The sequence below is a fragment of the Gracilinanus agilis genome, chromosome 2 (genome assembly GCF_016433145.1).
Source record: "Gracilinanus agilis isolate LMUSP501 chromosome 2, AgileGrace, whole genome shotgun sequence".
In the NCBI taxonomy this organism is placed as follows: domain Eukaryota; kingdom Metazoa; phylum Chordata; class Mammalia; order Didelphimorphia; family Didelphidae; genus Gracilinanus; species Gracilinanus agilis.
The window spans coordinates 619526712-619542959 of record NC_058131.1 but is presented as its reverse complement, the minus strand read 5'-3'; positions in this window follow the sequence as shown (position 1 = coordinate 619542959).

Here is a 16248-nt window from a genome sequence, read left to right as displayed (position 1 = left end):
TGGATGACTCTATTATTATCTAACTTATCTATTATTGGGAATTCTAAATGGGAAAATCACAGGCCCTGATGTCCTTCAGATCTGCTGATTTGCAATGTGGTCATGTTTGTTTCCCTTTAGGCTTTGTGGGTGAAAACCTCTCTGCTGGCATTCCTTCAAATAGCTCAGCATGGGGAAACCCAGAGGTGAGTAAGCAATGTAGGCAGTGAATTTAGAAGATTCTGCTGAGTTATCAAACTGGCCTATTTCCCTTAAGGCAGATTGTACAGATGTATCAAAATTTGAGCAAATTTGAGGTCTAATATTTTCTTTGATAGTCTGTGATGTCTAGCGATGGCAGTTAAATCCACTATATACCACAGACCCATCCTCCTAAATGGGGATCTCTAGAGAATCTACAATAATCCACTATACACCACAGGCTCATCATCCTAAGAAGGGTTCCGCAGAGAGCCAGTGTGGCCCATGAGATAGAAGGGAAAAGGTAGGCTAAAGTGAGTCTTTAGGATTCAGAGCTAAAAGGGACCTAGGAGATCCAGGTTCGTATGCCTGGTCATATGGCTGTAGAAGTTTCCAAAAACTCATTATACTTTCCGATAAAATCTTGTTAATCTGGAATTCAGGCATCCAAGGACTGCAGTTTCCAATTAGAAAGGTTCAATATCTCATTCAACTGTAGGAAAGTAGAATACAACAAGAATTGTTGAGCAGTTATGAAGCCTTGGAAGTTGAGGGGTTCATAAAAAAACTTATTCTCATTATTTGTTTGCCCTCTCTAACTTCTCTCTTGGTTCTTGGCCTTCTCTCCCACATTCTTCTCTTTGGCACCATCAGGCTGATTCCTATCAATATACTATTGGATGGATTTGCCCCAAACTTCATTTCTGCTCTGAAATACAGTTTTTCCTATTTGAAATTGATCAAATGATATTAAATGAATGACTTAATGACTTCTTTGTGGGTGCTGTTTTGTATGGAACATTTAAAAATTATACTTATGCCCTTCATTTTTTATAATAATAAACTTACACATTTTTTACATTTTAGTTACTTTCCAATATGATAGTTAACCCTGTAGAATGTTAGAGTTTGTAAAACAATTTACATATACCATTTCATTCATACCCCCAGCAATCTTATGATGTGGTAGGTATGGCTATTATTACTATTTTATAGATTAGCAAACTGATGTTGGAATTGGTTTGGTGATTTGCCTAGTCATGTATCTAGTGTATAGAGTTAAAATTCATATCTTCGTGGCTCCAAGTTCAGTGATCTATTCTTTTGTGTCAAGTTAGAACCTTCAATTGTAACAAAAAGGAACTGATAAGTTAATCAGATCTCAGATTATAGTATATGTATGATATGTGGTAGCCATAATCCTCCACTTTGCTAATGAGAGGAGGAAAGTATATTTTATCATTTTCCCTCTGAATTAGAGAGCAGTAATTATATTTGGCCTGATTTCCATTATTTTTTTAATTAAAGTTTTGTTGATGCTTTTTGTTTTTATGTCGTAATCATTTCTATATATATTTGGCCCACTCACCCAGAAAGACTTCTCTGGAAACAAAGAAAAACAATTAAGAAAATACAGATATACTAGATCTGACAGTATACACAACATTCCGTATCCATACTTACCTGCCTTGCTAAGGAAAGAAGGAAAGTATGTTTTCTCATATGTTTCCTTGAAGTCAAGATTTGTTATGATAAATATATAATATTGGTTTAATTTAATGTAGTTTTTATTTCCTTAAATACATTCATTTTGTTCTTTGTTCTGGTTCTTCTTATTTAAATCACTCTACATCAATTTATATTTCTTCAAATGTTTCCCTTACTTTCTCATATTTACCACTTCTTAGGCCAAATAATATTTTATTTTATACATATCACACAATTGCTTCATCCTTTTCCTAGCCAATGGGAATGATTCTTTTCCTATAGGTAGCTAGCTGATCCAGCAGATAGAGCATTGACCCTGAAGGTATGAAAATCTGAACTCAAATTCAGTCTCACTTACTAGTTACATGACCTTGTCAAACCACTTTCTTCTGTCTCATTTTCCTCAACTCTAAAGTGTGAATAATAATAGCACCTACCTTTTAGAATTGCTATAAGAAACAAATGAAATTATATTTGTATAGCACTTAGGACAGTACCTAGCACATAGTATGGTACATAAAAGCTAGCTATTTTTTTTTTCACAGAACATGGGGGTTTATTTAGAAAACTCATTAAAAATCAAGGAAACCAGGGCTTAAAACTGGATAGAGAGGCAGGACTAGAGATAGGAGGTCCCGGTTTCAAATTCAGCCTCAGATACTTCTTGGCTGTGTGACTAAACAAGTCATTTAACCCCAATGCCTAGCCCTACTACTTAGCACTGATTGTAAGACAGAAGGTAAAGAGTCATTATTTATTTATTGAGAATTTAAGGCTTGAATCATGGAGGTTAAGTGACTTGTTCAGGTCACATAGCCAGGAAGAAGGAAGTCTGACACCAGATTTGAATCCAGGATCTGCGTCTCTAGGCATGACTCAACCTACTGAACCAACTAGTTTCCCCCTAGAAGGTAAGAGTTTTTAAAAAATTAAAGAAAAAATGTATATTTACAGAGCATCAACTGGGTATGCCAGCATATCTGGGCACTCCTGGACCAAGGGCTATACGTGTTTATTAAATAAATTTTTACTTCAGTTCAGTTGACTATTATTATGATTATTTTTTCTAGGATTTTTTTCTGCCACAAAAATTGCTAATATGAATATTTTATTACATGTGACTTCGATATATATATATGTGTATATATATATGTATATATAAAATTTTATCTTTGATACTATTTGGATATATCCAAGAATGGGATTGCATGTTCAAAGGGGGTTCATAGATAAGTCAAACAAAATAAAAGATACTGTGGTATCGGCATAGCTTCCAGTTACAAGTAAAGTGATAGTTCCATCATATTCCGTCTTCATGAGATCTCATCTACAGCACCATCTTCAGTTCTGGTCATGGCTGTTTAAGAAGGATTCTGATAATAAGCTAAAGAGTATTCATGAGATCGTATCCAAGCTGGGGAATACTGGATTCACCATGCCATGTAAAAGTTGGTTAGAGAAAATGGGAATATTTTACCCAGAGAAGAGAAAATATAAGAGAGATATGAAGACTTTATTCAAGGATCTGATGAGCTGTCATGTAGAAGAAGGTCTAAGATTTGCTCTATTTGGCCACAGACATCTGAATTAGGAGCAATAAATGGAAGTTGCAAAGAAGTAAACTTAGGCTTGACTTCCTCCCAATTAGATCTGTCCCAAAAGAGAATGGTACTACCTTGAGACATGGTGGGATCCCTCTCCTCATATGTCTTCAAAAAGAGGTTAATTAGCCATTTGTTAGTATGCTATAGTGATGATGTTTTCCTTTTCCTCTGGTTTGGAATAGATGGCAATAGGTGATCCCTTCCAAGTCTCAGATTTTGTATCAGTGACTTTTCTTTCATAATTTAAAGAAATTTCTGATTCCTTTTCATGTTATTTTTATTTACATTTTTGTGGTCTTGGGTATTATTTCTCTGGTTTTGCTTTCATTATTCTGTATTGCTTCATCTAAGTCTCCCCATGTTTTTCTGAATTTTTAGTGAACCAATGCTGAATTATGGATGTTGTCTTGTTTGTTTATTTTTGATATTTATAGATTATTTTTTCTATGGTATTCAAAGAACTTTACCGAATAATGTCATGCTTACTCCCATTACTGGGTGGTCAGAAGCCATCACATATCTAAGGAAATTAAGAGATTCATTGGAGGTCATACCCAGAGTTTAGAATAGAATCAGAGCCTTTAACTTAATATTTAGTACTCTATGGCAGACTTGTAGCCTTTTGTACTACTAACTTATCAGCAAAGATAGTCTGACTTAGTTCCAAAGAGGATGGATAGATGAAGTCCAGTAGCTAAGCATGCCACCTCCTTGAGAGGCATCTTCTTACAAACCTAGGAAATTTTAGCAATTTCTCCACTAGCATTTTCCAGCCAGTGGAGTAACCAAGCCCCATTTTTCTGAAGGCTATGATGATTCTTTTGGAGTGGCCCTTTGAGGGTATTAATAATGTTCTTTCTGACTCCTTTCCCAAAAATGAAGACTGACCTGACTGGTTTTGCCCATTTCCAACCCAGGCGATTGGGTCCTGATTTTCTGGAAATCTTTTTTCTTGTGTAAATAGTATAATTTTTCATACTTGTGGCCCTGAACATTGTATTTTCATTTAACATTCCACATAAGAGGCTGTAACTTATAGGGTAGTCTCTAGCCTCTCAGAACTTTGAGAAATATTTTTAGATAAATAGATGTATATGAGCAGGGTTCATATGCCATTTTATGACCTTCGATTTTTCTCTCTAAGATGCTTTTCCAAGGCTGTTGTTTTGTCTCCGGGAAGGCTAGGACTTAAATTTTATGTACAAGATTCCTGATATATTATATACACATTATTTGAGTACCTGTAATCTAGTTCGGAGCACTGACCTCAGTGGACTGCACGTCTCAGGCTTATAGCATAGTGCTGGGACTCAAGACTTCTGGCTGCCTTCTGTTCTTTTATTCCTGATCCTGTCCAGTTCCCCTTGATAGCCTGGCCCTCTAAATATGTACTTTCAATACATAGCATTTCACAAAATGCCAGCATTGTATTTCTTTTGCAGACTCCCATATTGCTTTGACTGCTGTTTTCTGTCAGTGTGCCCTTTTGGAGCCTGCCCTGACCACCTCAGCATCAGTAGCAACAGAGGGTCCTTTTTATTTTCCTTCCAAAGACACAGACTGCCCTTCCCATGACTTATTTCCCAATAGACTTGATGGGAGGAGTCTACCAAGTACCAAGGGAATGGCAGGAAGAGGGAGGTGGAGGATGTATGACAGGGAGGTGGGTATGGGGTGATAGCTGGGTCATGGAGCTAAGAGTTTTCTGGAAAGTACCCAGGCTGAATCAAAAACAACTCAGCTTCGTTGTGCCCTTTTCCAAAGAGGCTTGCTTGGGAACAAGGAGTCCCATAAAATCCTAGGACTTGGAGAAGACCAGAGATGTGACTTAGTCTATCCTCTTGCCTCTGGTTAAGATTATACACAAACAGTTTAAGAATTCCTTCCTTGTTTTCTCATCATGTCTCCCTTTTAAATCCTTCACCCTTACTAACTGGAAGGCCAGGGCAGGTTAGATTTCTACTCTCCCCACAGGGTTTACCAGTACCCTTGAAGGGTTTGAGGTTTCTAGGTTCTCTGCCAATAACCCTCGTCTTCATTAACTCAGTTGTATGGAATGATCCCCTGAGCTACAATTCCATTTAGCCACTAATAGTCACATTCACCTTCGACAAAGAAATATTTATCTCAAAAAGCATAACAAATATACAAACATTCCTTCACATATGGGAGCCATGATCCTCCTCCTCCCCATCACAGTCTCTAGGAAGAAGAAGAGAATTAGGTTCATTATTTAGTTACGGTTTAAAAATTCCCCTTGGCTCAAGTTCTGGGAAACCTGGTTTCTCAGGGCTTCCAAGCCAGGCTAGCTAGCTTACTGAATCACCCTCTCTGCAATCCTGACTCCGAGGTTGGCATGGCTTAAACTCCTGGCTCCTGTGAGGATCACCTCCAGCATCTGAAACTGAAGACAAAAAACATGGAACAATCCAGCACCCTTAGACTCATTTCTCAAAGCCAGGATAAAAGAGAGGGAGCAGAGGAACGAGAGTCCTTTCCCACTTCACCAGTTTAGTTCATGGCATCCACACTGGGTGCTGCATGTAAGAGATGCCAAAAAAGGCTACACATGAAAGATGGTATAAAAGAGTGAACTACCCAGTCTCACTAGTTTTAAAGATGCAGCAGACTAGCTAAGGAGGCTACTCTTACCTTCATGGTAAAGGATGCAATGAACCCCCTTGTTAGGAAGACTTGGACTTTTTTGAAAGACTCTTCAAGGTCATTTCACATACCACCACCACCACTCCTCCTCTTCCTATTACTACTACTACTACCACTATTACTATTATTAATACTACCACCATCACTATTACTGTATGACTACTGCTACCATTTCTATGATTACAATAACTACTACGACTACTAAAGAGGAATCTTCCCTGTTTTATTTCAGGTTTGGTAGATGGGCTTACTCCCTATTTCTCCTATATAACAGTCTACCTCTCATTTACAAGTCCTTGCACAGACTCTGCACAAGAAGAATACTCTTCCCTCCTCACCTCTACTTGTAAGAATTTCTAGCTTTCTTCAAGCCTCAGTTCAAGATCTTTGCTAATTTAGCCCTACCTCAGTTATTAAAACCTTGCCCCTTTATCGTAATACTGTGAATTTTCTTTATATAGATTTCACATTTATTTACCAATGTACCTGTCATTTTTCTCTGGTAGAACTGAAGGACCTTAAGGACAGGAATAGTGTTTTTGTCTTTGTATCTTAGTTACCTAGCATGGTGCCAGGCACTTAGTGATTACTTAATCATTGCTTCTGGAATGAATGATATTGTGTAAACTACAATAGAACTCTCTGACTCCAGGATTCTATGAATGTGAGGGTCATCCTTAGCAGAATGATAAGTAAAATACATTATCTGAAAGGGAGTATAATTTCATTTGGATGCCTCCTTTGTTTTCTTTGACAAAACAATCAAACGTGTTAATAATGGCCATCAAAAATATTTTTTGAAAGGCTTTGTTGTTGCTAAGTAGTTTTAGTCATGTTTGAGTCTTCTTGACGCCATTCTGGATTTTCTTGATAAAGAAACTGGAATATTTGCCATTTCCTTCTCTGGTTCATTTAAATGATGAAGAAACTAAGGCAAATAGGGTTAAGTGGGTCGCCCAGGTTCACATAGCTACTAAACATCTAAGGCCAGATTTGAACTTCTTGACTCCGGGCCTGGAAATCTATCCATCACACCGCCTAGCTTTTCATCTTTTGCTGAGTTTTCTCTTTAAGGAATTGTTTTTTGTTGTTGTTGTTGGACAAGTTGACTATATAAATAGAAGAATACTCTCTCTTCATGATGGCTTCCACCTTTGGAATGGGGGTGTGTACAAGTTTTTAATTCCTTTACACCTGGGATAATACTTTTTAATATTTGACTCTTCTGATCCGTGCTTAATCAGGAACACACTACCTTCAAATGAAAAGATATAATGAGGGAAGTTAACTTTTCTGGGGCAAACTGGTTCAGGGAAAAGTGCCTTGCTTTTACCAGGCTTCCTTACACTAAATAAATACATTTATTTATGATTCTTCATTGCTTATCATAAATGATTTGCTCCAAGTCAGGAGGCTTAATCTCATCTGCTTTCCAAGATACATTAGAGGGGAAAAAAATCAAATACTCATACATCTCTCTTTCATATGACTCAACCCTACTCTTTGGCACAGGATAAATGAAAATAAATAAAGGCATATCCTATACCAGTGATGGTGAACCTTTTAGAGAAGGAGTGCCAGGTGCTGCCTCTACCCTACTCCCTAGAGCCAGTGCCTGTTGCTGCCCCCCTTGGAATGCTTGGGATGCTCTGCCACCCTCCTCCCTTACCCCACACAGGAGAGAGAGAAAGCTCTCCCATTGGGCTGCTGGGTGGAGGGATGGATGAAGTGAGTGTAGAGTAGCCTAAGTGCTTTGCTCCTCTCCAGCTTTGCCACCTGTGAGCCCCCCACCCTTACCCCTGTGCACTCCCATTGGGCTGCTGGACAGAGGGGTGGCAGATGTGAAAAAATCATCAGATATGACAGAGAGGGGGAGGGGAGACCTAAGGAAATATGGTGGCTATGCCCTGATTCAGTACAAATAGTAGTTGAGAGTCAGCTCAGAGCATATACTATACAATGGAAACTGAAAGTTAAAACTGCCCAGCTGAGCATCTCCTTTAGCTTTCATTTTCCTTCCCTACCAATCAAGGGGAACTTATTCTGTCTTTAAGAAAGACTGTTTCCTGAAGTCCATGCAGCTAGGCTCTGGAAGCTTCCTCTAATCTAGTCAAGAAGAGATAGTTTAAGATGGTTGGACTTAACCTCCTTTAACAAACGAAGAAACTAAGAAACACAGGGATTAAGTGACTTGCCCAGGATCATCTACTTAGTAAGTATTTGAGTCAGAGTTAAACCAAAGTCTTCCCGATTCTGAGTCTAGCACTCAATCCATTTTGCCACTTGGTTTCCTTGGCCCAGACTCTCTCAAATCTAGTTACATTTTAAATGAACCTTTTTTTAGAGAATAAAGAAAGAATAAAAAGATGAAATTCTTGTCTAGTATAAAACAAAATCAAACATGGGTATTCAGAATAAGGAACCATTTCTCATTTTTGTTTTGGGGTCACTGACAGAACAAAAATTGAATTAGGGTCACATTGAAGGAAACATCAATTTCATGTGTTTTCTTTTAGAGAAAAATAATAGCTGACACATATATATTATATATGACACTTAAATTGCTATTTAAACAGCCATTATAATAATAATTATTAAGCCTATAAAACACTTTAAAGTTTATAAATTGGAAGGCAGTGAGACATAGTTGGTAGAGTGCTATATTTGGAATCAAGAAATCTGGGTTTGGATTATGCCTTACCCACTAACTGTATGGCATTGAATATTTCTCATGTCTTACCAGGATATACTCCAGACTTCTCCATTGCATTCCAGAAACCTCTTCATCCTGAAATATTTGCAATTTATACTTTACAAATACCTTTTGCCCCACCAATTGACTGGGTGATTCTTCCCATAACCCTTTTTTTTTAACTCTTACATTCCATCTTTGAATCAGTACTGTGTATTGATTCCAAGGCAGAAGATCAGTAAGGACTAGGCAACTGGGATGTCATTCAGGGTCGCAAAGTTAGGAAGTATCTGAAGCCAAATTTGAACCCAGGACCTCACATCTCCAGGCCTGGCTCTCTATCCACTGAACTACCTAGCTGCCCCACAGAACCCCACAGACAATACCCAGGCCAGCTGCCTCTTCATCTCTCTCCAGGATGTGTTCACAACTTTTCCATCATGCCTCTATACCAAGTACCCTAATATATCTCTCCACTACCCTTTACTGGCTTTAGCTTCTTTTTATGTGTACTCTTCCCCCATTAGAATGGAAGCTTCTTGAAGACAGACACTATCTTTCATCCTACTTGTTTTTACATCCCCAGTGCTTAAAGGCACAGAGCCTATTGGCACATAGAAAGGTGTTTAATAAATGCTTATGGACCAACACACGACTCTCTCTGGAGCTCAATTTCCCCTCTGTAAAATGAACAAAATAGTATTTATAGTCCCTATCTCACAGGGTTATTATGAGGAAACATTTTTCATACCTTAAAGAACTGTACAAATGTGAAAAGTTATCATCATCACAAAATACATTCACAATCATTAGCTCATTTATCCACTATTATCACTTTGTTGTTCTGTCATTTCAGTTGTGTCTGACTCTTTATTACCCCATTTAGGGTTTTGTGGACAAAGATGCTGGAGTGGTTTGTCACTTCCTTCTCTAGTCCATTTTACAGATGAGGAGACTGAGGCAAACAGAATTAAATGACTTGTCCAAGGGTCACACAGCTAGTAAGTATCTCAGACTGGATTTGAATTCATGAAGATGCTTCTTCCTGAATCGAAGCCTAGTGCTCCACACTTTTTTTTTCTTCCAGATTATATATTGATACAATTTTCAGCAATCATTTTCTGACATTTCATGATCCAGGTTCTCTCCCTCCCTTTCCTCCTCTCCCTTTTCCTCAAGATGGCAGGTAATAGGATATAGATACATGTTGTATATACTACAGAGTTCCATGTTTATCATGTTGGGAAAGAAGACACACATCACTTATACTAGAGAAAAATTCATGAAGGATATAAAGTGAAGAATGGTTTGCTTCAATCTGCATTCAGACTCCATCATTTCCTTCTATGACAGTGGATAGCCTTTTTCATCATCCCAGCACTCTATCCACTGTGATATTATTTTCTCTACTTTATAGGTCAGCGAACCAAAGTTCATTAAGATTAAGGTATGTGGTGGAGCTGAGTGGAATCAGGGCTTTTCATTCCAAAACTGGTTGGATTTTTTGTATTTTTGTTTTTTGCATTGGCTGTTTTTTAAAAATTTATTTTATCTTTTTTTGTTATCATGAACTGGAGAAACCTCAACAATCGTTAATATTTTTACATATAAAAGAGAATGGAATTAGAATATATTTAAAATCATGAATCTCTGTTATGCACAGCTTTTATGTAAAGTATATGTTGAATTGAATGTGATAAGAGTCATGGTTTTCTGTTTGTACATATCCCCTTTAGAATCTCTTCTTGATGACTTCTATGTATTTTTAGGATGTTTCATTAATACTCTTTTCTTCCTATTTTTGGTATCACTATCACTACTTCTTCCCTTCCTTTGCTCCCAAAAACTAGTCCAAAGATAATGCATCTTTTATTCTGTGTTTTGTATTTGGTCTGATTTTTAAAATGAGGGTGAGGTTGGGAAAGATGCTGGGTTTGGAATCAGATAGGTTAGATAAAAGAAATTTCAAGCTTCTCTCCTGACTGCAACAATGAGGAAATAGAGACTATTTTAGCTTCCTGATTTGATCACTTTTAGTTTCTTTGGGGATCTTTCTCTGGAGATTGTGGTTTGCCACAGGCTAATGATTGGGCTTTCTTAGCTAAGGTGCCCAGGGGAGCCCCTGAGGACAATGATGACTTTTCATTGGTAAGAGGAAGCCACTGTTCTGTAGTCTGGTGACCATCGTTGTGTTGTCTGGACTGGAACAACAGTAACAACAACATTATTCAAAGTTGATCTGAATTTTTGCTTCTTGCTAAATACAAATGCTGGCTATATCCTATCCTGTGATGACTATTTGAATGCAGATGAAGTCCAGGAAGGGAGAGGTTCATCCTCCTAAAGGTGTCATTTTATTTTATTTTATTTATTATTATTAGAGAAGGCATTTCCTACTATGAAAATGGAGGAACTGGGTTCAAAACTCAACTCTGACCCAGTACCTGTATGACTTCAGACAAGGCATCTAACTTTCTTGGGTCTGTTTCTTTGCCTTTACATTGGGTTAGGTGGCCTCTGGAGTCCCCACGAGCTCTAAGTTTCTATGGTTTATGACTCTTGCATTTAGATTCCATCTCAGAATTTCTGGGTCAGAAGCATACATTTCCTAGGAAAGTTACTTTGATTGAGACACTCAGCAGATGCTTCCTGTATAGGTAGATGTGCTTTTGGCCCTCCCTCCAAACCGTATTATGTTTTCAGCAGCATAACCCCTCTCTCTGATTCTACATCTGTTCTTTACATGCTCAACTTTGGGAATCAGTTCTTGATAAGAGGGATTACTGTTGACTTTCCGCTGTTCCTGAAGTCTTACTCCCTCTAGCTCACAAGCAAATGAGCAGAGGGTGGTGGGGGTGGGGGGAGAAAGGAAGCTTAATTTCCCTTGTTAGAGGCAGAACCATTTGGCTTGCCTGGGATCACAGTAAACCTATCATAAATGAACCTCTTCTGATATATTATCTATGATGGTAATAGAATGAGCATCTGTTGGGGATTGGAATCTGTATGCAGAGAGGCAGAGGCTATTAAGTTACTGGGCTGTGGAGCACTGTACTTTGTGAGCTGAACTCCAGGAAGGGGAATCTATGGACAGTCACATTCAGTCCTCAATCACACCAGACATCAAGCGAAGGCTGGGGGTGCCTATCCGACCAGACCACTGATTGCCTGCTGGGGACAGAAACGCTTCCTGCCAGGAAGAAACAAGGCTCTGGTGGCAAAGTCCTGCCTTTTGAAGGGGGAAGAAAGACAATCAACAGAGTCAGCCAAGTTTCAATTTCAGACCAGATCATTGTAGAGGTATTGCTTTCTTGCAATGAGGAAAAGAAGTCAGAAATAATGTGTCTGAATTTTTGTACCGGGGTCTTAACATGATTTCTCCATTTTTGCTTTATGTTCAGGAAAAATAGGAGACTATTCAGGAATGTGATTAGATGAAAACTAGAAAGTGCTCTTTCCCCAAATTATCTCCTTTACTTGGACCCAACTTGGCTACTGTATTAGGCGACCTCAAAGATTGCATTTAATCTATGATCCCAAATTTCATTGTAGCTCTGGGCTTCTGTTTCTCTAAGAACAAAATGAGTGTCAGTCAGGATCTTAGTTAGAACCTCTTTCATGTATTTGTTTTAAAGTATTATCCTTTGCTAAAATAGAAATTTCTCTTGGGAGGATAACCTTTTAAGCTCTTATTAGTCATTGGTACCTTAATGTAAATTAGTTGATCCACTAGTAATCCCAGCTGTCTGAAGAAATGATATACATAATAGGTAGAGTTGGATCAATGGAAGGTAGAGAGGAAGGTTCAAAGTGTAAGGCAGTATCTGATCTGGGCACCTTTGTGGTTGGCACTGAGTACTGATGGTGCAGAGAAGAAGTAAAGGAATGGGAATCCAGCTTGAGAAGAGAGAGAAAAAGAAGAGTAATGGAAAGGAAAAATTAGGAATAGGTAGAAGTCCAAGTCTTTTATTGCATAGTTTTGCAAGCTTCATAGATGAGGTAGACTGACCAGACATTAAGATCAGAGATGGAGAGGGAAGCCAATATTCAGTTCAAGCCATCTACCTATATGATTATAGATGACTTTTTTCATTTGAGTCACAGTTCTTTCATCTCTTAAAAATGGATAATCTTTTATCACATACATCTTATAACTGTAAAGTGGAAGAGGACTTGGAGATCATCTAAATCTACTCCTTTATTTTTACATATAAAGAAAATAAGATCCAGAGAAATAAAACTGTGTCTATAGTTATATAGACTATAAGTGGTAGGATGGGATAGCCAAAACCATAGTGGATGGAAGGTTGTATTTGGAGTTAGAAAGCTTGAAAATCATGCTTTGACCATTTACTATCCTTGTGACTGTGCAAATCACATAACTTCTCTATGCCTTAGTTACTATATCTGCCAAAATGATGGGGTTAGACTCAATGGCCTCTTAAGTTCTCTTCCAGCTCCAGGTCTATGGATTCTAAATTCAACAATCTCTCAGTCTCTTCACTATGCCACTGCAAATCTCAGTGAATAAAATGCTGGGAATAAAGATTTTTGACCAGGGGTTTACAGAGTGCTTTATGTATTTCTCATTTGAATTATATATATATATATATTGCATATTAAATTACATATTCTCATTCAAACCTTACCAAAACTGTGGAAGGGAGTACTTTTATTATCCTCATATAAGAGATGAAGAAACCGGGACTGAGAGCAGTTAAGTCACTTGCCTAGGATCACACAAGTTAGCAAGTGCCTCAACCAGGATTCAGATTCAAGGGTTCTGATTCCAAGACCAGGCAACCTCTGTCCATTGTGCCACCCAGTTGCCTCTCAAAGTATTATGTAAATGTGACTTGTTGTTAATGAGTTTGAATGGGAGGCTGGAGTCCCCATTTTTGCCAAGGTGCCAGATGGGAAGGATGGCTCTTTTTGTTTTTAACCTTTATTTATTTTATAATTTAGAGGTAGAAAGGGTCCTAACCATGATCCAGACTGACACTCATTTTATGCATGGGGAAACTGAAGCCCAGAGCTGTAGTGAAATTTGGGATTATAGCATCTTAGATTTAGTGCTGGAAGGAATCTTGGAGGTCATTTAGTATAATTTCCTTATTTTATACATGAGAAAACTGAGAGTAAGAGAGCCGTGCCTCAGATCATAGAGTCAGTAAGTGTTTCATGCAGGATTTGAACTCTCCAATCCCAGTACTTTATATACTATGCCACCTAGCTTCCTCCCTTGCCTAGGCAAGTAGCAATACTATGTAATAATAATAATGATAATGCCAATAATAATGATAATAATTAGCAATAGCAAAGCCAGCATCCGAGCTTAGGTTTCTTGCAATTACTGAATTAAGTGCCCTTACCAGCACACTACATTGCCTTCCTCCTTTTAGGGGAACAGCTCTTCCAGAAGTTTCAATATATTTCAGACACAAACTACAGACTCATTAAACTCACAGCTCCCCAGTGAGTTAAGTGAAGGAGAAAACAGGAGGCTCTGAGGCACCTACCCTCGTTTTCAGCTCATGATTTCTCCGCATGGCCCCTAATCGATAGTCTTCTCAATAATGAAAAAAGAGAGAACAAGGAGATGATAAAGTGGTTTCTAACTGTAACCCAGGATGAAAGGGGAACACATGCTAAGCGTGAGCTGCCGAAGAGCTTGGTGAGCTCCCACTATGAGGCTCTCTCTTGTTTTCACAAACTCTGAAGGTCACACGCAAGAGAATAATCATCCAGAGAATGTTTCTCTCATTGCATTCCTCCTGTAAACGCTCGACAACTCTACATGTGCAAAACCATTTAGCAAAATGCCACCATGGGCTTCGGAGTTTGTAATATTAAAAAGAAACAACTAATCGTCTCTGCTACTGAGAATCATAAAATATGCAATAAGGGGTTTTGAGTAAGATTGAAAAATAGGAGGAAAATCTATGCTCCCAGCAGGCAAAATATTGCTGACATTTTTAATAATAATGAAACATAAGCCCTCAGTAGGGCAAAACTAAAATCCATTTTGCATGTCAAAGAATAGGTTGCATTTAATTTGTTTAGGTTATTTTGTTAGGTTTTGTGTTTCTTATGGAATAAGTTCAAGGTTATAAAAAGTAAAATAAATGCCTAAATGGTTGTGGGGAGTTTTGAGGAAAGGTGGAGAGCAGGAGCTGACTATTCTATCTAGAATCTGAATGGTGGGAAATCTTTATGTAAGAAGTGACTCTGCCCTCTGCTTTTTGCTTCATTAATTCAATATTATTCCACATTCAGGAAACAGAGGAAAACAAATCACTGGCCAGCAGTAAATACTCTCTAGCAAGATAATCTCTGAGGGCCCTTCCAACTCTGACTTGACACCACTTGACCATGTTGGTTATTGGAACTACATAACCTTTTTTACCATAAAATTTGAAAGGTACTGTGGCATATGAGATACAGTGTGGGACTTTGAGACAGGAAGACAGGTTTGAATCCTCTTTCAGATGCTTATTACTGGGTGACCCTGGACAAATAACTTTACCTCAGAGTTTTGGTTTCCTCATCCATAAAACAAGGATAATAATAGTGCATATTGCACAGGGTCACTGTGAGTGCTATAATATATGTAAAATGCTTTGTAGAATTCAAAGCATCATGTAAATAAATGTTTTTATAGTCTCCTCCTGTGTTCTGATTGATAAGGTTTTATTTTATTTTGTGTTAAATTTCTATATTTGGGTTACTCTTTTCAGGAAGGTTCCTGCCTGTGATCTGCCCAAAATTCAAGGACCTGGTTATCAGGAATTAAACTGTAGAGTTCTTCTTCCAAGAAACAGGGTCTGTAGTTTCTTAGGAAGTTAAATTCTGTACCTCAGAGTTGATAGATAAAGGCATACCAAGGGAGAAAGCAACCATTGGAGGTAACCTTGATGTCATTTTAGGGTTCTTCAAAAAGCTTATCGAAATCACTTTCAAAATCTGTTCTATTTATAGATGAGTCACCTACAATAGTCACTTGGCAAATTAAAATACATTTGGGTGATTGGGTAAATGATGTGAGGGAAAAATCCTGGAGACATTTCCTTCTTACCCACTCAGATCCTAGTTTCTCCCTATTTGAGAAAGATCGATGTTTGAGAAATGTTTAAGATAAATTTTGAGTTGGGGATAATGGGGGAAAAATAATATAGAAAGCACTTTTTAGAAAGGGTTAGAATATCATGTGGCAAAATCCTCCAAAGAATGGCTACTCGAGAATGTCTGGGAGGTGTGATGACAACAACATGGGGGTTTCCTGGGGACCTGCTGGGGAGAAAAACAAGCTGGTGTTACATATATAGGGACTTTCAATTTGCCCCTAGAGTGAGGGGATCCAGTTACATCTCTCTGTGATTTCAGAAATATTACTGAGCTATCTCTCAGTGCTTATGCTGTCTGGGTACTAGACAGCACTATCCCCCTTCTCAGACTTCCCTTTTACACCCCACAGAAGTTCACATTTGGGGGAAATCCTCTAGTAAGTTGTCCTTGGCTGCTCGTGTCCTGAGCCAGCCCGAGACTGGGAACTTCTAAAGTCAACTCCTTTTTATTCAATCAATTTATGCCATGCTAACCGAAACCAGAGAAACCACATTA